This window comes from Protopterus annectens, chromosome 2.part1 (assembly GCF_019279795.1).
Source record: "Protopterus annectens isolate FY-2018-M chromosome 2.part1, PAN1.0, whole genome shotgun sequence".
NCBI classification, from domain to species: Eukaryota; Metazoa; Chordata; order Ceratodontiformes; family Protopteridae; genus Protopterus; species Protopterus annectens.
The window spans coordinates 1,519,106,825-1,519,128,669 of NC_056729.1; positions in this window are offsets into that span (position 1 = coordinate 1,519,106,825).

The window sequence follows — 21,845 nt, forward strand, 5'->3', positions numbered from 1 at the left end:
GTATCATTGAAAAACTCATCAGCTTAAATGTTAACCCATACATCTCAAGATGGGTTGCAAACTGGCTGAGTGACAGAACCCACAGGGTCAGAGTTGCTGGCGCCGTGTCAGACTCAAAGCCTGTCACAAGTGGTGTCCCACAGGGCTCAGTCCTGGGCCCACTCTTGTTTGGCATCTACTTTTCCGAAGTACAAGCAAACACAGGAGGGTTATGGCTGACAAAGTTTGCAGATGACTGCAAACTGGGCGCCATAGTAGAAAACACATCTGACACAGATATCCTTCAGAAGGGTCTCACAGAAACGGATAACTGGTGCCAGAGCCACGGCCTAAAGTTAAATGCCAAAAATGCATAGTCATACCCTTCGGGAAAAACAAGGTTACCCCTAGCTACCAAATAGGTGGCAATCCACTGAGCACAGAAGAAGTTATCAGGGACCTGGGGACCCAGGTTGATAGTAGTCTGTCATTCGACACCCATGTAGCTAAAGTAGTTAGGAAGTCCTTCTACATTGCCCACCTTATCATGAAGGGATTCTCATCTAGATCAAGGGAGGTCATAGTCTCCCTTTACTCATCACTCATCAGACCAATGATTGAGTACAATGCCCCATTCGAATGTATCTGACCCGACACTTGCAGCAGCTGGAGAGGCCACAAAAGTTCCTCACCAAAAGGATAAAGGGTCTCAAAAATCTGTCCTATGCTGCCCGACTGAAAGAACTCCAGCTCTATTCAGTCGCACGCTTGCTCAGAGGTGACTTCTGCCTAACATACAAGGCCACGTCAAACCCAGATTTGATGAATATGCTTCACCTCAAAAAATCTAGATCCATCAGAGCCACAAGGGCGGGAGACTTAAACCTCGACACGGCTATTAATAGGACGTGCTGGAGGGATAGATTCATCACCCAAAGACTCCCTATGCTGTGGAACAAAATCCCGGTACATGTGAGGCAGAGCACCTCGCTGGCCTTGTTCAAGAGAAATCTTGACCAATGGATGGGTGATCGCAGATATACCCCAGGAATTACCTCAGTGTCACTGCTCGACAGAGGCACAGCAAAATAATGGGTATAGTTCCCCATACTAAAGGGGTGGCATAAGCCACAAAACAATGGGCTAGGCTTATAAATGCCCTCGGGCAGATAGCCTAGTATGAACCTATGAACCTATGAACCTATGAACCTAGGATGATGCCTCAATACAGACAAAAAATGACCGACTTCAACAATTGGCTTAGTTTCTGGTGTCATTCTAAGGGGAACCAGTACCTGTCAGCCTGGGATGATATGGTTGATAGACCACAATGCTTTGCCAGAGATGGTCTCCACCTGTCACTTCTGGGCTTTCAGCTACTGGCTAAGGCTCTTGCCTCCCCCATAATGCCTTTTTTATGCAATGTCACAAAAACAAAATTCCCAACATAAAAATATCCTCAAAATACAATCTTTAGGTTATGCTGCTAAACTCTAGGAGTCCAAATCTAGAAACTACACTCATTGGAAGGACTCCTCATCTTGGAAGATGCAGAAATCTGTGCAGTCAAAGAGACCTGGTTCAAGGCTGCAGAGAGCACCCCGCCCACACCAGCATATAATGCCTTCCACCCATTCAGATCACAAAATGAACGTATAAGAACTAGAGGAGGAGGAGTATCAATATTCATCAAAGATAAATAGACCTCCAGATTGGTTAAACAGAAGGATTCCCTAGAGTTACTCCATGTGTATATAACTATAGGAAAGACCCCTCTCCAGGTTATCACCAGCTATAGATCCCACTCTATGAAAGATGATATCCACACTGCCCACTTGGATCTACTTGAGTCACTCAAAACACAACCGAACACCCTGGTTATGGGTAACTTTAACTACCCATCTATAGACTGGGTAAATTATATGTGTACAAACAGACTCACCCAAAGGTTCTTGGACTTCGTTAACTCAAATGCCTTGGATCAGATAGTTGACACCCCTACAAGAGGCCCAAACATTCTAGACTTGGTACTCGCCAACATGGTAGAACTGTGCACCGCTGCAAGTGTGCGGACATCCTTGGTGAAGTCTTATCATTAATCAGTCTCTTTCGAAGTAATAATATCATAAGGTCCCCCTCCCTCCAGGAGAAATTAGGCTAAAAAACTTCTCCAAAGCCAACTACAGCCTCTTACAAGAAGGCATTAATAGCTCTAAACCTCCTGTCTCCACTGACAGCAAGGACACCTATACTGGGATATACATCAATGCATTGTATAAACATCTATACAATTGTATTGACTCAGCTGTTCCTGATAGGACCAAAGCAAAATCCTCAAGAAAAAAACAAGCCTGCTTGGTAGACATCCGCCATAAACAGGTTATATAATAAGAGGGATAAATTGATGTCTAAGATCAAGAAGGAACAATCTTAGAACTGGAAGCACACCTTTCTCAGCTTGAACAAGCAAATAAGACATCTTGTAAAGTCCTCTAAAGCTAACTACACATCTAGATTAGCATCCCTAAGTATAACCATAAGGCATTCTTTAGCTACATCCAAAATCTGAAAGGAAAACCCCAGAACTGGCAGTGAATGGTACCACATATACTGAACCAGTGGAATAGCCAACCTGCTAGTGGACAGGTTCAGTGAAAACTTATCTCCCCTATCCCTGTCACATATACCCCAAAACATTTCTACCACCTATTATCCACCTAGTATCTGTGAAGAGTATTTTTTAACTGCTCTCTCCAAGGTCAGAAACACAGCCTCTGTGGGACCTGATAACATCCCAGGCTGTGCTCTTAATGGTTTAAAACAGGAATTAGCAACACCATTAGGTACTCTTTTCAACTACAGTCTAAGCACTAGTTTTGTCCCTGCTGAATGGAAAACAATTACCGTCATCCCCTGTTCAAGGGTGTGCTTCCACTGGCCCTGGAACTATAGACCCATTAGCCTAACCAGCCTTATCTGCAAGGCCATGGAGAGAATCAACATGGACCTTATCAACAAGGATATATGAGACCTTCAAACACTTGACCCAACCCAGTTTGGTTTTGTTAAAGCTAGATCCTGCCTGTTGAAACTGGTGGACTTCTTCAAGACTGTCAACAAAGCCCTGGAGGAAGGCAAATCTGTGTATACAGCCTACCTAGACTTGGCCAATGCCTTTGACACAACCCCTCACTCTGACATCATTGAAAAACTCACCCAGCTGGGGTTCAACCCATATACTGTAATGTGGGTTTGAAACTGATTCACCTACAGAACACATACAGTCAAAATAGGGGATTCCACCTACACCAGCAGACCTGTTACCAGTGGTGTTCCACAGGTATCAGTGCTAGGGCCCCTGTTGTTTGGAATCTACTTCTCAGAAGTTCAGACAAAAACAAAAGGTCTGTAGCTGACAATCTTTGCTGATGACTGCAAACTGGGAGCAGTCATTGAGTCCCCAAATTATGTCAACATTCTACAAGAAGGACTTACACAAACCATTGATTGGTGTCAAAGTCATGCTCTTAAACTCAATGCAAAAAAAATGTACTGTCATCCCCTTTGGCAAAGGTGATTTCCCTGCAGATTACCATATTAGTAACAACACACTAAGCTCTAAATCCGTGGTGATTGATTTGGGAGCACAGGTTGACAGCAACCTTACTTTTGATCACCATGTCTCCATGGTGGTAAGGAAGGCCTTCTACATTGCTCACCTCATAAGCAAGGGCATAGCTTCCAGAACAAAATAGGTTATAACCCCCCTGTACTCTTCCGTCATCAGGCCAATAATAGAGCACAATACTCCCTTTGGTACATACCTAAACAGGCACCTGCCGCAACTGCAGAGACCTCAAAGGTTCCTCACAAAGAAAATTCAGGGTATTCAGCACATGCCTTATGTGGACAGACTGAAATCACTGTCGCTATACTCTGTATCATATAGACTATTCAGAGGTGACCTGTGCCTCGCATACAGAGCAATCTTTGATTCTGCCTTAATGGAAATGCTGCACATTCATAAGTCAAATGGTACATGAGTCACTCGCTCAGGGGACTCTAGCATGTGACATCAACAGGACTTGCTGGAGAGACAGATATGTCTCCCAGAGGTTGCCTCTACTGTGGAATAAACTTTCAATACAGGTTAAACAGAGGCCCTCATTAACCCTTTTTAAGCGGAGCTTGGACGATTGGATGGGAAACCACAAATTCACCTCAGGGGTTTCACCTGCGTCTCTCTTGGATAGGGTCACTTGGTGCTGCTTTAGATCTGCATGTGACATAGAACATATCTCTAGACCCTTAAGGAAACAAGGACTGAACTTAACTAGGCTTGTAAGAGCCCTGGGGCTATTAGCCTAGTAACCTCCTATGAAACTATGAACCTATAACTGCATTATTCACATGCTTCGCATGCTCCTTTCAGTCAAATTCCAACATCCACAAATTGACCAAAAAAGTAAGAAAAGATGTGAGAAAAAGATCTGATATAGTGTGTGTGTGTGTGTCATCTGACAAAACTGCTTATCCAATAATGTTCCAGAAAAAAAATAGACGAGAAGTCTGAGTATTTTCATTTCAGGATTTTAAGATTGTAAGCTTTTAAAGTCTATTTTTTCTAAAAGGGAAAAGACTAGAGCCCCTTTGATGCCAAAGTTCTTACTGGAAACTTAACATTTATCCTCCATTTATCTGATTTTTAATGTTAATAATCTCTCCTTGCTGTGAATCCACAACAGGCTAGGGAGGACTGTCCCCTACTGTGGTTTTCATGGACTTTTCATTACTATTGCAATACTGTGCACAGAATTGGTAGCCAAGTCATATCTTACACAAAGATACACCCCTGCACTTGAAAAATGTATTTAAATCCTTCATGGCCATTCTGTAATTCAATATACTTCTTGATTACTTGTGATTTTGTTATTCATTTGCAGGTTCAAATGTCTATTTCCAGTTCTACTTCACCAAAAATAAATGCATTAATTTTACCAGTTGTGAAGTTCTTTCTCTCTTCATGTTTAAGGGTCAAACCCAGTTTGAAATAATGTTGTTTAATCTTGATAATACTTAAGATTGACTGCACTATCAGCAAATAATGTGGTATCATTAACACAGTGAAGGTGGTGAGTAATTCTACTCTAATGTTAACACTTCATTTTTCTTCATAAGGTTCAGCAACTCTAAATATTTGTCCTACTTTAATTTAAACAAGTGTGGGAAAGTATGCAACTTTTGTTTCATTTGGACTTTTGTTTATTGGATAATGACTATTTATCCCTTTGGAGTTATTTTTTTCCTGTGCTTAATCGATATTGTATAATTTGTACTGTATCTGTACTGGTATTTTATCATTTTGTTTGGAGTTGCCAATGATAGTTCCTTTGTGTGGCCATGTTATATAATCATCAGTCTTAAAAGAAGTACTTGTACAGCTTAATTTATTTTGGCATCATTTAAGTTTATGGACTGCACATATTTGCCAGGCCAAAGGCATGTATTCCAATATGGATTGCTTCCCCAGTGAAATGTTATATTACTACCATATGAACTTCCATTAAAGATATTTAAATTAATTGTTTCTTAAAAGCAATTAAAATTACTCCTTAAATGCTTTCAAACTGAGTGACGAGTCGCAGAACACTTTCATAATTAGTAGTAGGCATGGCCAATCTTTTTGACATTTGTTTTATTTTATTGTGAGGTTTTATTGTTATTTATAGCACTTTGCTTAACCCTTCTTTATTTTTCTGCATATATTATTGTATTGTACTGTTCATTGTTAAGCTACAGTGCATATAAAGTTTACACACCCCTGCTAAAATGCCAGGTTTTTGTGATATAAAAAAAATGAGACCACAATAAATAATTTTTAAAAACTTTTCCCACCTTTAATGTGACCTATAACATGTACAATTCAATTGAAAAACAAACAAATCGGTTAGGGGAAAAAATAAAAAAGCGTACAATAAGCAGGTTGCATAAGTGTGCACACCTTTAAACTAATATTTTATTGACGTATCTTTTGCATAATTACAGCATTCAGTCTTCTTTGGTACACACCTGCCATCAATTAAAGAGACTCTAATTAACCCCAAATAAAGTTCAGCTGTCCTAGTAGGATTTTCTTATCATTTACTCAGTTGTCTGCTACAGTAAAAGCCATGGTTCATAGAGAGCTCACAATGCATCAAAGGGATTTAATTGTTGAAAGGTATCAGTCAGGAGAATTGTACAAAAAAATTTCCAGAGCATTGAATATACCATGGAACACAGTGAAGACACTCATCAAAAAGTGGAGAAAATATGGGACAACAGTGACATTGCAAAGAACTGGACGCTCCTCCAAAATTGATGAAAAGACAAGACAAAAACTGGTCAGAGAGGCTGCCAAGAGACTTACAGCAACACTGAAGGAGCTGCAGGAATTTATGGCAAGTAGTGCTTGTGTACTACATGTGACAACAATCTCCTGTATTCTCCATATGTCTCGCCTATGGGGTAGGGTTGCAAGACGGAAGCCTTTTTTTACACAGAAAAAACATCCAGGCCCGGCTAAAATTTGCAAAACAATACATCAAGTCTCTCAAAAGCATGTGGGAAAACGTGTCATGGTCTGATGAGACCAAGGTTGAACTTTTTGGCCACAATTCCAAAAGGTACGTTTGGCGCAAAAACAACACTTTGCATCACCAAAAGAATACCATCCCCATGGTGAAGCATGGTGGTAGCAATATCATGCTTTGGGGCTGCTTTTCTTCAGCTGGAACTGGGGTTTTAGTCAAAGTGGAGGGAATTATGAACAGTTTCAAATACCAGTCACTTTTGGCCCAAAATCTTCAGGCGTCTGCTAGAAAGATGAAGATGAAGATGAAGATGAAGAGGAATTTCACCTTTTAACATGACAATGACCCCAAGCATACATCCAAATCAACAAAAGAATGGCTTCACCAGAAGAAAATTACAGTTCTGGAATGGCCCAGCCAGAGCCCAGACCTTAATCCAATAGAAATTCTGTGGGTTGACCTGAAGAGGGTTGTGCACAAGAGATGCCCTCACAATCTGACAGATTTGGAGTACTTTTGCAAGGAAAAGTGGGCAAATATTGTCAAGTCAAGATGTGCCATGCTGATAGACTCCTACCCAAGAATACTGAATGCTGTAATTAAATCAAAAGGTGATTCAACAAAGTATTAGTTTCAGGATGTGCACACTTATGCAACCAGCTTAGTGTACGTTTTTTTATTTTTTATATTTTTTCTCTAACAGATTTCTTTGTTTTTCAATTGAATTGTACAGGTTATAGGTCACATTAAAGGTGGGAAAAGTTTTGAAATTATTTATTATGGTCTCATTTTTTATATCACAAAAACCTAACATTTTAACAGGGGTGTGTACACTTTTTATATCTACTGTATATTGCCTTTAAAATGTACAATAAAATATACATTTAAGATAAGATCCATCTACTTTGAAATCATATTTTCTGCAAGCTCTCCTCACCCTGGAGAACACACATGTCTGTGTAGTTACTGAGACATGGTTTAGAGTCATGGAGAGCACCCCACAACCCAACAGTGCAGAGCTATATTGCCTTTCACTCTATAAGATCAGCTACTGCACAGAAAAGGACTAAAGGTGAAGATGTCTCAGTTTATAAAATAAATACATCTCAAGGTTGGTCAGTTACTGTAATGCACTTGAACTTCTCCATATACAACTCACCAAAAGCAAATTCCCACAGCACATCTTTGCATGCTGTAGATCCCCCTCTATGACTAAGGAAACCCACACCACTTACTTAAATGAGCAAGTCACTCCCCATACAACCCAACACCATACTCCTGCATGACTTCACTACCCTACTATAAAATGTGAATCATATACAACCCTAAACTTTCAAGCCCAAAGATTCCTGGAGGTTGTCACCATGAACACCCTGGATCAGCTAGATCGGACACCCTCTAGGGGTGCAAACATCTTTGACCTAGTCCTCATCAATATGGAGCAATGTGTAATATTCTCACTGGTCACTTGGACCATAAATCTGCCTCCATTTAAATAAAAATAAAGCTTGTGACACCAGCTATCCATGGAATTTTTAGGCAGTCTTCCAATGTAAACTTCATACTATTAAATGACACCCTGGCAAAATTTAAAGTCCCCTGAACCCAGGGAATACTGCTGCCTATGTGGAGTCATTCATAAGATCCCTTTACAATCAATTATAAAGGTGCATAGAGGAAGTGGTATCTACTCAAAATAAACATAGGACAAGCTCAACAAACAAGCCACACTAGTGGAATCCCAGTATTACTAGCTTGTACAACAGAAGGAAAAAAATAATGTCCAAAAATAGGAAGTATAATGCCCAGCAAGATATGAAATTCCTCGTCAGACTAAATAAGCATATAACAGAACTAATTAAGACTACAAAAGGTAAGTTGAAAGCAAAAGTAGCCTCACAGGCTAAGGATAATCATAATGCATTGTTCAGCAATGTCCCCAACTTCAAAGGCAATACACAACAACGTGCTGAACTAATTGTAAATGGAGCCACTTATACTGAGCTGGAGTATAAAGCAAGTCTACTGGCTGATACATTCAGCTCTAATTTTAGCCCACTATCACCCCCAGATACTACTCAAGAAATACTCCCAACCATTACCCCCCCCCCATTATTACTATGGAAACAGTCCTTAAAGTCCTCTCCAAGTCCAAAATCAGTGCATTAATTAGACCTGATAATATTCCAGGTTGCATCCTTGATAGCATGAAGCATTACCTATTAGGCCCACTAGAATCAGTATTTAACCATAGCCTCCAAACAAGCTTCATGCTGAACAAATGGGGGACTGTTGCTGGTATCCCTTTGCATAAAGGCAAGACGTCCATGGACCTAGGAACTATTGTCCCATAAGCCTTAATAGTCTCATATCCAAAGCCATGAAAAGAATAATCATAGACTTGATAATGACAACATAGAAAATCTTCAGACACTGGATCCAACAGGTTTGGTTTGTCAAGGGTAGGTCATGCCTACTCAACCTAGCGAACGTCTTTAATGGGGTCACCAAAGCAATGAATGAGGCCAAAATGTTACATACTGTCTACCTTGACCTAGCCAAGGCATTCTGACACAATACCCCACTCAGACATTGTAGACAAGCTCAATGAATTAGGTATAAACTCCCCACATCAACCGGTGGATAGCCAACTGGCTCACTGGTGGAACCCAGAAAGCTAGGATATGGGAATCTACATCCACAAACAGGCTGGTCACTTGCTGAATCTTTACAGTTGTGTGCTGGGTCTGCTCTTTTTTGGAATCTTCTTCTCAGAAGTCAAGGCCAATGTCAAGGGCCACTGCTTGGCCATGTTTGCAGGTGATTGCAAGCTTGTATTTGCCACAGAATCCCCCAAGACATTAACATCTTCCAAGAAGGGATCACATAGACACATGACTGGTGTCACAACCATGGTTTAAAACTCAATTCCAACCAAGAAATGCATAATAGTTCCCCTTGGGAAGTCATCAACCCAGGAAACTACCTCATTGATAACACACCTCTAAGTGTAGACCCAGTAGTCAAGGATTTGGGGACACACATTTAAACAGTAACCTTGCTTTATGACCAACATATCCCCTTTAGTATGTACCTGACCACATTCAAAAACTGTAATGTCCACAGAGGTTCCTTCCAAAGAGAAGTCAGGGCATTAACAACATATTCAAAGCAGATCACCTCAAAGCCCTAGCCATCACCTCAAAGCCCTATCCCTATACTCGAGGACTCCAGGCTTGTAGGGCAGCATGATCTAAGCATATACTCTGTCTCCTACAGACTGTTAAGAAGCAAGCTATGTTAGGTATAAAAGGCATCCCTGGATCCGACTCTGATGGACCTCTTGCATATCCACAAAAAAATAACATAAGAACTACCCAATCCAAGGACTTAAACCTTCCTTGCAATATAAATAGGACATGTTTGAGGAACAGCTACATCTTTCAGTAAGTACCTCTTCTCTGGAACAGGCTTCCCATCCATGTGAAGCAGAGTTTTTACCTGACACCATTCAAAAATAACTTTGTCCAGTGGATGGGAAATTGGAAATGCACCCTTGGTTTGGCATCTGTATTTAGTGGACAAAGGCAGTCTGTGATTTTTCTATGAGCAGCCATGCCCTAACTTACATATACCCCTTAAGATGACATCTAGGGTACTGCACTTGTTGGATACATTTGGGATGCATAACTAGGGTCATTAGTCTAGTGCAGAACTATGAAACTATTAACAATTTCCCTTGGATTATCTATTCTTCAGTTTCAATAAATGACATGGTCAGGCATCAACCTTGTATTGAGTGTCGTAACTGTCTGTCAGTTAGTATAGAAGATTAAGGCTGTGGGCTGTTAATTAGCTGCTTCCTTTGTTACAGGGTTTAATTCCCTCAGCCTTCATTTGTCTTCTGTGTGACCTTCAGCAAGTCAGTTAACCAGACAGTATTTTCAGATGACTGGGAAACAGGACTCAAAAAACTTGTAATCTTGTATGAACCTATGATGCTATTAATATTAGTCCCCCATCAGGAGTTCCTTTTGGTGCATATGCAGCAGATGAAGAAAAATCTTCATTTACCAACTGCATTACACTGGGACCCATCCATAATCAGGCCTACTACTAGCCTTAACTGCTTGCCAGTTTGAAACCCCAAGTAAAAATGATAGCTGAGCTATGACGACACATATAAACCACATGACACACTGGCAAGCAACACATCAGCAAGAAGCAGCCCAACTACATGACACTTTGATAGGCAGCATGGCAATGAGAGGCAGCCAGATGGCAATGTGCAATAATGTGACCTAAACAACTATGTTCAACCTGATGGGAGCCACTTGCATGGCTTTTATACACTCAATCCAGACATATTGAAGGAAATCTACTTCCACTTCATGACTGAGAAGATCTAAGTGTTAAACATAAAAACAACTGATTAGTGCTGTTTGTAAGTGAGTACAGGTTATCAACAGTTATACAGAATGGATGTCTGTACTCTGTTGGTGGGGTGTTAAATAATAAACTGCATATATTAGGGCTAGCAATACAGGGGCAGGTTTGTGTGTGGAAGGTGAAAGACAGCAGAAAGGCACAAGGACATTCATTCCCAGCCCACCTGGACTGCATACTTACTGGAATCACTGGTGTAGCCATGTTGTGAGGCAACGTGGGGGCATGGGGGGGTTGAAGGAACACACTTTTCTACAGCAGTCTGGATGACATACAGCAGTCTGGATGACATACACAGATGAGTGGTATATGCTGGGGAGGCACATCCACTACATGGTCAGGCTGATGATGTGCACATCTTGGACATGTTTTGGTGTTGCCTAGGGGTCACAGATTTGTATACAGATATCATAGCCTACATGGTGCATCATGATCTGTTCCCATGCTGTCCTCACCAGCTTGCTGTGGGTATATGGCCTATGAAAAGGCTATATAAGAGGAATGCCACATATTGCAATCACTGCAACATGAATGTTGGAAAGTGAGATGTGATGGAGGCGCATTTGTGCTAGGCACTAAGCATAGGTGTATGTTTCTGTATACAAATACTACAATGGCCCCAACACAGTGAGAGGTAGCTGGAGAAGTGTCAGTGCTGCAATAGGTGGTACACTCAACTTTGATAGTGAAAGACCAGAAGGCTGTGTATACTATTCCCACTCCAGATAATTAGGAGTTGCTGCACTCATGAGTGTGTCATTCCTCGGATGAGATGTTAAACAGTTCCATCTGCTTGAGTAGGTGGTAGCTCAGATGGATGTAAAATTCCCCTTGCCCTGGCCAAATTTCCCCCAGTAGTATAAATACCACATTGGCTCTCCCCTGAAAAGAGGCTACTAGCCTAGTCAGATTTACCCAGCCAACAAAATAATAAATAAAAATTAAAACATTTTTTTTTCTCAGACAGAGGTGCTATTATAAGCCCTACAATCCCCTGTCAGATGCATGTTGAATGCATTCAAAGTTGACAAACACTTTAGTGTGTGTGTGTGTGTGTGTGTGTGTGTGTGTGTGTGTGTGTGTGTGTGTGTGTGTGTGTGCGTGTGTGCGTGTGTGCGTGTGTGTGTGTGTGTGTGTGTGTGTGTGTGTGTGTGTGTGTGTGTGTGTGTGTGTGTGTGTGTGTAGGCCATTGGATGTGACAGAATGGACACAGGTAGAGTACTTATATCATGAACCACAATAACACAATAACAGACACTTGAGTTCTTGGTGTACCTTTCTGGAGAAGTGATAGGGGACTGATATCAGATGGAAGCTTGGACTTAAGGTTACACTTTGTGTCTCTGTCCAGAATGCACCAAATTGATATGAACAGGTACCACTACCAATGTATAGTGGCACACTACCATATTTCTCAGCCTCTTTGCTCAAGAATTCTGGACAATGCCAAAAATAATGGGAGAACAAAGGCCCAAATCAGGGACAGATTTTAAATACTCATCTTATAAGCTTTGAAAATTGCAGGAATAACAGGTTTTGTATTAGCATGCATCTACTTAAGGGAATGAAGTCTGAAATTCAAATGTCTGTCATAATTTAGTGACTACAATCTGCAATGATTCTTTCCAAAAAAAAAAAAAAAAAACATAAATTTTAGAAGGAGCAGACCAGGAATCCATGGAAAAAATCTGGAAATTCTGTGAAATTCCGGACAGTTGAGAGATATGCACACCATGCTTATGGGCCAACAAATTGGAAACATCACTATATATTTCCCATATCTTTTCCATGGGCATATCAGCGATGCCTCCACTACACCCTGCAGCACAATGTACATATGTGTAATATGTTAAATGTATTGCTATTGTTATCAATGGGGTATGGAACTATTGCATGTGTTCATACATACATATGGGTATTTCTCTGCCTTCAAAGGTGTTACAGGCATGGAGACAAGCACAGCATAGCAGGACATGCCTGATATCATTGATGCATTGGATCTTGACAATGACAGAGGCCTCCACATAGCCAGCGTCAAAACAGTACCCTACCACCAACATCCACTGGTATGCTTTTGGTGGCTGGAGATACTGCCCATAGTTCCACTATGTCTGTGGAGGGAGAGGTCACCCATTGCAGCCTAGCACAGGGTGCACAGTCATCATTTGTACATGCAACAGCAATCTACTCTGTCAGTACTGTTGAACATGAAAAATGCACAAAGAGGTGGTGTGCTGCTGATCATCAGTATCATAACTCCTATGTCACACTGTGGATAAATCAAAGAATGCATAGGTCAGTGATCCTGGAACAGACAGATGCCAGCAGTGCCATGTTGGACATGATTAGTATCCTACATAGCATATGTGATGACATCTATGAGGGCTTGCAATGTCTGCTTATTTCTATGGCATACAGGAATAGAAAGCTTACCCACCTGCTGAGGATAGTGCAGGCCCATTCTGTGGTCATCTCAGCCACAAAGGAGTATGGTGGCACTGGCCGCTATGGCTACTGCTATCCATATGACCACCACTCCAATGGCTCTGCTGTGGGTACACCCTGCATGGCAGTTTCCTTAACATCATGGGATGTCACTTAATCACCACCACATACTGGTGGTGAATCTGCAGTGACACAATGGGCTTGTCTTGCACATGCAGCTTCCATGATGATCCTACTCATTATATGGGGAGGTAGTGATAGTCAAACTTCCACCATCATCCCTACCTTGTGGTGGTAATAGTACAATTTGACAACAAGGATGCTCACATGGCCTTGGCCATCAATAGGCTATATCCTACATATCTGTGGACAAACTGGAGCTATTACATCCATGCCCCCCCCCAATTTCTCTGTTATCTGCTGCATTATTCTCCCCCTGAATCATTGTTGTAAGCCACTCAGACCATTTGGTCATCTGTCCATCTCAGGAAGATTCACCCCATTACTAAACAGTGTACTCATCTGACCCAGTAATAACACTTCTACCTTCTCTAGACTGTCCTCCTTCTTCCTGTGTAGGCATTGCTGATCCCTGTCACTGTATCTCACCTCACATAAATGATGACAACTGGCCCAGCCCACCTTTCTCCATAATGTGGAATAGTTAATGCCTTATGCACAAGGTGATTGGACAACTCACTGTAATATATAGCCTGGTTGTAGTATTGCATGCATTAGTATTGCTCCACTATGGCCAGTAGTTGTGGACAAGACACAACCACTTTGTCTATGTAACAGGTTATTGCACTTGTCTAAGCCTCATATGTGATTCGCCAGCAGTCTCTTCCTCAAAATTACTTCTTACCTGGCACCTCCTCGGCTGCTGACTCCAGTTTGCCTGGAACTCTGATGGTACACCCCTTTGGTACACCCCTAGTTGTTTGGGTAATACCATGTTGTGCAGCATGGAAAACATAACAAATATTTTGCTGCATGTTCACAGAACATTTTGCAGTACACCATATAGGGAAAGGAAGTGGGTATCTACACTTCTAGCATACGCCTGATGATGTTGCAGGGCTCTCCACTGTAGTATCGTATAACATCTCCACCATTCTTTTAGGATTGCATATTAGGATCCAGTGCCACCTGCCACACACAACAGTAGATACCTTCATGAGTGGACTGCAGTCTACACACCTGCTGGCCTGTTTGTGCAGCCAGATGGTGTGTATGTGTCCACTTACTTATTAGATACTCTGTGGAAAATCATCCCATATAAACTGGTGGTAGAGGACATATGTATGCTAAATGTGGGAATTGTGTGAACTGCCTATATGGTGCAGATACACATTGTAAAAATATCTGATGACTGAATAAATATATCCAAATAATTCATGACTAGGACCCTTTATTAAAACAGTACAAGAACACATCAAACATTCTAGCACCTGAGCTATATAAGTAGACAAATCATCCAGCCACTCTCAGGGAATGAACTTTTTGGTTTAAGCCTTTAGACTTCAGTGTGCCAAATGTTAAAATTGCAATTGTTTCTTTATACTACAGCTGTTTCGTAAGGTCATTACTTTGCTTCTGCTGGTAGTAGTTCCTTGTGTTTGCCTCAAGTAGGGCAGCTTTACTGAATTATACCATTTAAAATGTAATGCAACCAAATTGTTTTCCTTACCATTATTTATACTTCTCTCTGATGCTCCTCCAGTCTGACCTTAAATTCATTTTGTGTTGGTTCTATTTAGTATAAAATGCAAGAACAGCATAATACCTAAATCACTGATTCTCTGACACATTTAAACCTCCCTTTACTTTCTAATCTCATACTGTTAACATAATTAGCAGGATGTATATATCTACAAATGCCGTAAGGTCCACAAGCAAAATTTGACAAAGACTGTAAATTCATTAAACATTTGAACTCTCAAAGCTACAATGAACTAATCCATAATCTTCTATAAGAAATAGCAGGTTTTATAAATAAATGCATAAGCAAAAACTCTTTATATGGCAAAATCTCCCACTGCTTTTGGACACATGGCACTAATTCATCAGCCACCATATTAAATTTAGTTATAGAGTATACATTCTCTCAATTTTCTTCTCTACAATAGACATTATCACAATCCATTCATTCATAATTTTTACGTACCATACCTAACATCTGTTGCCTATGCTTGCTAACACCTTTCTAGTATGCCTTTTCCACTTCTGTTCTGTTTCAGCTTCTTGCCAGAAATGTTTATATTATTGAAATTGCTTCTTTTAAAAAGTCTGTCAAGTTACTATATGTTTTTCTGGCCCGCAAATATTCACCATAACGAAGGTATTGTATGCATAGGCCAGCAACTAAAAGCATGCAGGCAAATCCTACTAGCATTAGATTTCCTTTATAGACTATTGCTTATATGATTGCCTTCTCCTTTCAGCAATAAAAATAATTCTAATTATTAGAACTAAAATAATATGTAATAACTAGCTTTGGTTTCACCAATAATATCAAACCAAACCTATTATTTACCAACTCTGAAATAAATACATTTGCATCCTGCATGTCTCCTTGACAAATAAATAAAAAAATTATCTCTAAAATTAAAATAATAGAATTACTTCATTACCCATATTCCCATAAGCAAATTCACATATACATTAGCAAATATAGCTCCCATTGTTATGTCCTTATTTTGATTACAACAAAAATATTATTCACACAAAGAGTCGCCAATTTCATGACATAGCCAGAGAAATGATTTTGGGTTAGTTTTAGTTATGCGTTATGCTGTAATTAATGCACTGTGCATTGCATACCACCTGGCAGCTGATGGTGTTTCATACGGAGTTGCCATATACCCATTATACCACCCCACTGTTTCCCATGAATATTCACATACACACACATCATACACACACACACACACACACACACACACACACACACACACACACACACACACACACACACACACACACACACTCATATACACACATGCATATACACATACGCACATGCATGTTCACGCACACACACACACACACACACACACACACACACACACACACACACACACACACACACACACACTCACCAGCATTCACCAGCATTCACTCTTCCATACAGACTTTTACAAATATAATGCACAATTACAATACGCTATCTTTTTACACATTGAGGTCTCTTCATTATAAAGTACATTAAAGAGTTAAACGCATTTTTTCTAAACTGAATGATTTAGAGGCATTGAAATTGCCTTACCATATTTTAAAACAAAACAGGAAAATGGCATATGGATTTAACAGGCCCATCAGAAACTCCTTAACCATAAGTCTACCTAATAAGAGTCTATAATCTGTGTTGAATAACTTACTTATTGTTGTACAGATTTCAACATCTGTAAATGATGTATCATTTAACTGCTGTTCATGCCAAGAATAATATGTTATAGCTGTTAATATATTTAGCTCCTCCCTAAAATGATTAATGTATGCAAGTTTTATTTTGCACATTTGCCTCTGCATAAAATAATCCATGTCTAATATGTTCTTAGAGCAATTTTTAAAAATGTCATTTGCAGTATACTTTGTGCATGAATGTGACAATGGAAAAACACACACGCACACACACACACACACACACACACACACACACACACACACACACACACACACACACACACACACACATACAGCTACTGCAAACACGCATATACACATATATATATCCATGGACAGATAAATAGGAACATAAAGTGTTGAGGCAACAACTTCCATAGTTTGGTAAAATATGCATTCAGTTTACCCAGAAATAACGGGATTTACAAATGTATTTTGATATTGTCTGTATTTTTGCATTAATCTGGCACCGTATCTCAACTAGGATCAAGACTCAGAATACTGCATTTTTTTGTGTTGTAAAGCTTTAATATATTTTGTTAAGAGGTACTGCTAATGTCACTTCTTGGACAGCTAGCATGTTTGCATACTGATCTGTCTCAGCTTCATTATATACAGATTAAACGTGCCATAAGTGTGTAGTTATTTAAATGTCTTTTAGGTATTGCTGACCACTACTGCCACAACATCAGACCAGACTAAATCTGACTGTAAGTTGACAAGTAGTGCTGTGTGGACAGAATTGTGCTATATGTAAACTTTTATAACTGCAGCACTTCCATTTCCTGAGGGCATATTCAAACCGTGCTGAGGATTTTATGCTATGTCTTTGTTAATGCTGTTTTTTTTTTTCAAGATGTTGTAGCTTTTAAGATTTAATGTTGAGTAATATGAAGCTCAAAAATGTAATAAAAATCAGAGACTTTTGCTGTTACATATCTTCTTGAAACATTCCTCATTTTTCATGCTTTTTTGAAGTTCAAATCCCCTCAGCCCACGATCACCCACAACACTACCACTTCATCCGCCATGACTGACTAGTATTCATTTCTTATTTATTACAAGACGAGAGGTGTAATAAAGAGAACACTTTGTCTTCACAACACTCCGTTGTCAGTCAGTGTAAAATGAGCTAGTGTAAATATATGAACTGGCAATAGTAGTTTTCCCAGAACTTAAGTGAAATAATCCCCAGTCCCTTAATGTTTTTGTTTATTTAACATTTATTAAGTGTAACAGCAAGATTGGGCAGTGCAGTTTAGTTGTAACCTCAACCAGGTGCATGCTGAGGTTGAGGGTTATATGGAGAGTACCCAGAAATAAAATAAAATAAAATAAAGGTCAGCTTGATGTTTTTTTGAAAGGGAAGGATGTTGACACATACAGAGTAGAAGAAAAAGTTGCCTTGCATTTTAAAACATGTGATACACAAAGTCCATAAATGAATTCACTGATTAAATTTAGCATTTTCGATCCCATGTTCAAGCAAAAAAAAAAAAAAGAAAGAAAAATAAAAAAGGAATGGCAGCAACATTGCAAAAGCAACTTGCACCATTGTTAGAAATTTAGCCTGGCTGTGTTGCATATACGCCCAGTTAGAAAGCTCAAGGCAATGAATATTGCCAAGAAGAACACATAATTCTGGCTATGATATGCATTTTAACAAAACAGCATAAAGGATTTTATTAAAACAAATGTTGTTAACTCAAAATGCAGATCTAGATAATCATAAAACATTGCGAATGAAACTCATATTTTTTTGAAGGCTTACTTTAAATATTTTGCAGCAAGAAAAAAATTCAGAAAATTAAAACCGTTCAGAGAATCTTACCCTGTTTTGTTTACACCATGATTTTATAATGCAATGATGATCTGTCTGCTTAATATGTTTTTTAATGAATGAATAAAAACAAAAGAGTAAATCAACAGTAGTTGAGCTGAGAAAAAGCAGGATTCATAAATGACTCATACTGAGTGGTCAGTTATGCTCAGAGTATGATATGACCAGGCAATGGGATGATGAGACAGGAGAAAAATAAAAACTAACTCTAAGTGGTTAAAAAAGGTATGCTACACTGGTACAGACTACGGTATTAAAAAGATTAAGTGATATGCTGCTGAGGACTCAAAAGGAATATGAACAACACACACACATTATGCATAGACACATACATAGGATCAGATAACAGACACACACATCAGCGTGACATCACGCAGCACTATTTAAACTGTTGGAGTGCTCATATTATTAGATTTCTGATGAAGTTCGTAGTAAGTAAATAAACAAGTGAACCTAAAAGCATTCAAATCTGTTACAGTCTCTGTGTGGTTCTTTCCTAGATCACCCAGGTACTTACCGCGGTCTAAATTTCTTTTCCTACCCGGGATTAGTGCTTCCTAGTATATATATATATATATATATATATATATATATATATATATATATATGTGTGTGTGTGTGTGTGTGTGTGTGTGTGTGTGTGTGTGTATATATATATATATATAGAGAGAGAGAGAGAGAGAGTGTCTATTCAGACAGATTGGCAGATAAGATAAATATACCATTAGCTGACCAATGTATTGCACACGTTTTTTCACAAATGTCAAAGTTATGAGTGGCATTACTATGCCCCAGTCCTGTTAGTGTACATGATAAATCAACATGTTATTCTTTGAGTGGAAAATACTTGTGACAGTAATACAGGAATCCCTTTAGCTTCATTAGTTACCAGTTGCTGAATTACACAATACTGAAAATCAGAAACGTCATAAAACATTTGATTGTGTCTATTTTCTATTACATAGCTGGGCATTGTCTTAGTTTATAGCCATAAATGTGAGTTTAGCAATAATGTTTGAACAAAGCATTGCTGTTATGTGCTTGCTATTAACCCTGTTGGAGTAGCAGAACTTGATTGAAACGTTTCCTGGCGTTTGAGTTCTTGCTTCCAGTCAGTAGATGAAGACTGGCTTTATTTATTGACTTATCTACTACTGGAGGGATTCTAGGGGGATCCAAAATTTAGCATCCTGAAAGGATTTGTTTGAAACTCTCAGCTGCTTTTCCAGGTATGGTATTTCTCACCTGCACATATTGGTTAAGACTTTTTCATCCCCGCATACTTCCTTTTCTAGGTAAGGTCATTTTCCTCAAATTATCTGCATAGCCAACCATAGGTTCATGGATTCATAGAAGGTTACTAGGCTAGCGACCCTAGAGCCATTACAAGTTTAGCCATGTTAATCCCAAGTATTCCCATTTGTTCTTTTTGGGATAGTTTGCGGAATGAATTTATGAAGAGAGCAGGTCTGTGATCAACACTGGCTACCCCTATCCATGAGGAACATGGGTGCCACCCAGGGTTGAATTTGCAGTTTCAATTCAGTTATCTGGGTTACGTTTGAACAGGGTCAGTGAGGAGCTCTGTTTTACATGAATAGGAAGTCTGTTCCAGAGAAGCAGCAGTCTCAGGGAGACATATCTGTCTCTCAACCATGATTGGTTAATGTCACACGCTAGTTTGAGATCCCTAGAGGAAGAGACTCTTGAGCCATTTGACTTGCAGATATGCAGCATTTCCATTAGGGCAGGGTTGGAGATTACCCTCTATGCCAGGCACAAGTCATCTCTCAGCTACCTATAAGAGGAAAGTGACAGGGCTTTCAGCCTATCCATGTAGGTCATGGTTTGGAGTCCCTGTATTTTCTTAGTGAGAAACTCCTGAGGTCTTTCCAGCTGCTGCAACTGTCTGATGAGGTACATGCAAAAGGGTGCATTACACTCTATTAGTGGTCTGATGAGGGTCAGGTACAGGGGAGTTATAACATCCCTAGACCTGGATGCGATGTCTTTGTTTATGATATGTGCTACATAAAAGGCTTTCCTTACCACTGTAGAAACTTGGTGGTCAAAGTTCAGATTGCTATAAACCTGTGTTCCCAAGTCTCGCACCACTGGGTTGGAACTCAAGAGGGTGCTGCCAATATTGTAATTTGTGGGGAATTCTGTTTTGCCAAAGGCAATAATATTAATGCATCTTTTGCATTTAGTTTTAAACCATGACTTTAGCACCAATCATTTGTTTGTGTTAGCCCTTCTTGTAATATGTTGACATTGTTGGGGGACTCAATGATTGCTCCCAGTTTGCAATTATCAGCGAACTCTTTGAGTCAAAGGCCATCTACTTTGGCCTGGACTTCTGTGAAATAGATGTCAAACAGTAAGGGGGCCCAGCACAGATCCCTGTGGTACTACACTGGTGACCGGTCTACTGGTGGAGGTGGAGTCACCAATTTTGACAGTGTGTGTTCCGTCTATGAGCCAAACTGGCTACCCACCTTGTAACATAAGGGGTAATTCCTATCTGGGAGAGTTTTGTAATGATGCCAGAGTGGGGAATTGTGTCAAAAGTCTTGGTAAGGTCAAAATAGGCTGTGTGCACTGTCTTACATTCATCCATGGCTTTGGTGACTTTCTCAAAGAAGTCTACCAGATTTAATAAGCAATATCTACCCTTAACAAAGCCAAACTGGGTTGGGTCCAACATTTGGAGGTCACCTGTGTCCTTGTTGATAAGGCCCATGATAATTCTTCAACCACACAAGACAAAACTGATAACCAACACTAACAAAGAAAAGCAGAAGGAAAACAGCAGTGTAGTCCAATTCCACACAAATCGATTTAATCAAAAAACACAGCAAGGATTTAGCGCTTTCATTAAGTTTATAACATAAACTTTATCAGAATCACGTTCAACTAAAAGTGACTAACTTAAATATCCCTCCCAAGATGTCACATGATTAAAAATCACCAATAGCATGAAAAAATAGCTTCTTACCCTTTCTAAAGTATTAAATAATAAACGTAAACATTATAAAACAACAATTACACAATGAAACCTTATAAGACAATAACCTTAAAGCGCTGGCAATTGAGATTTAATCATTTAACCCTGGAAATATGCTTGCATTTAATTTTAACTGCCAACATATTTCATT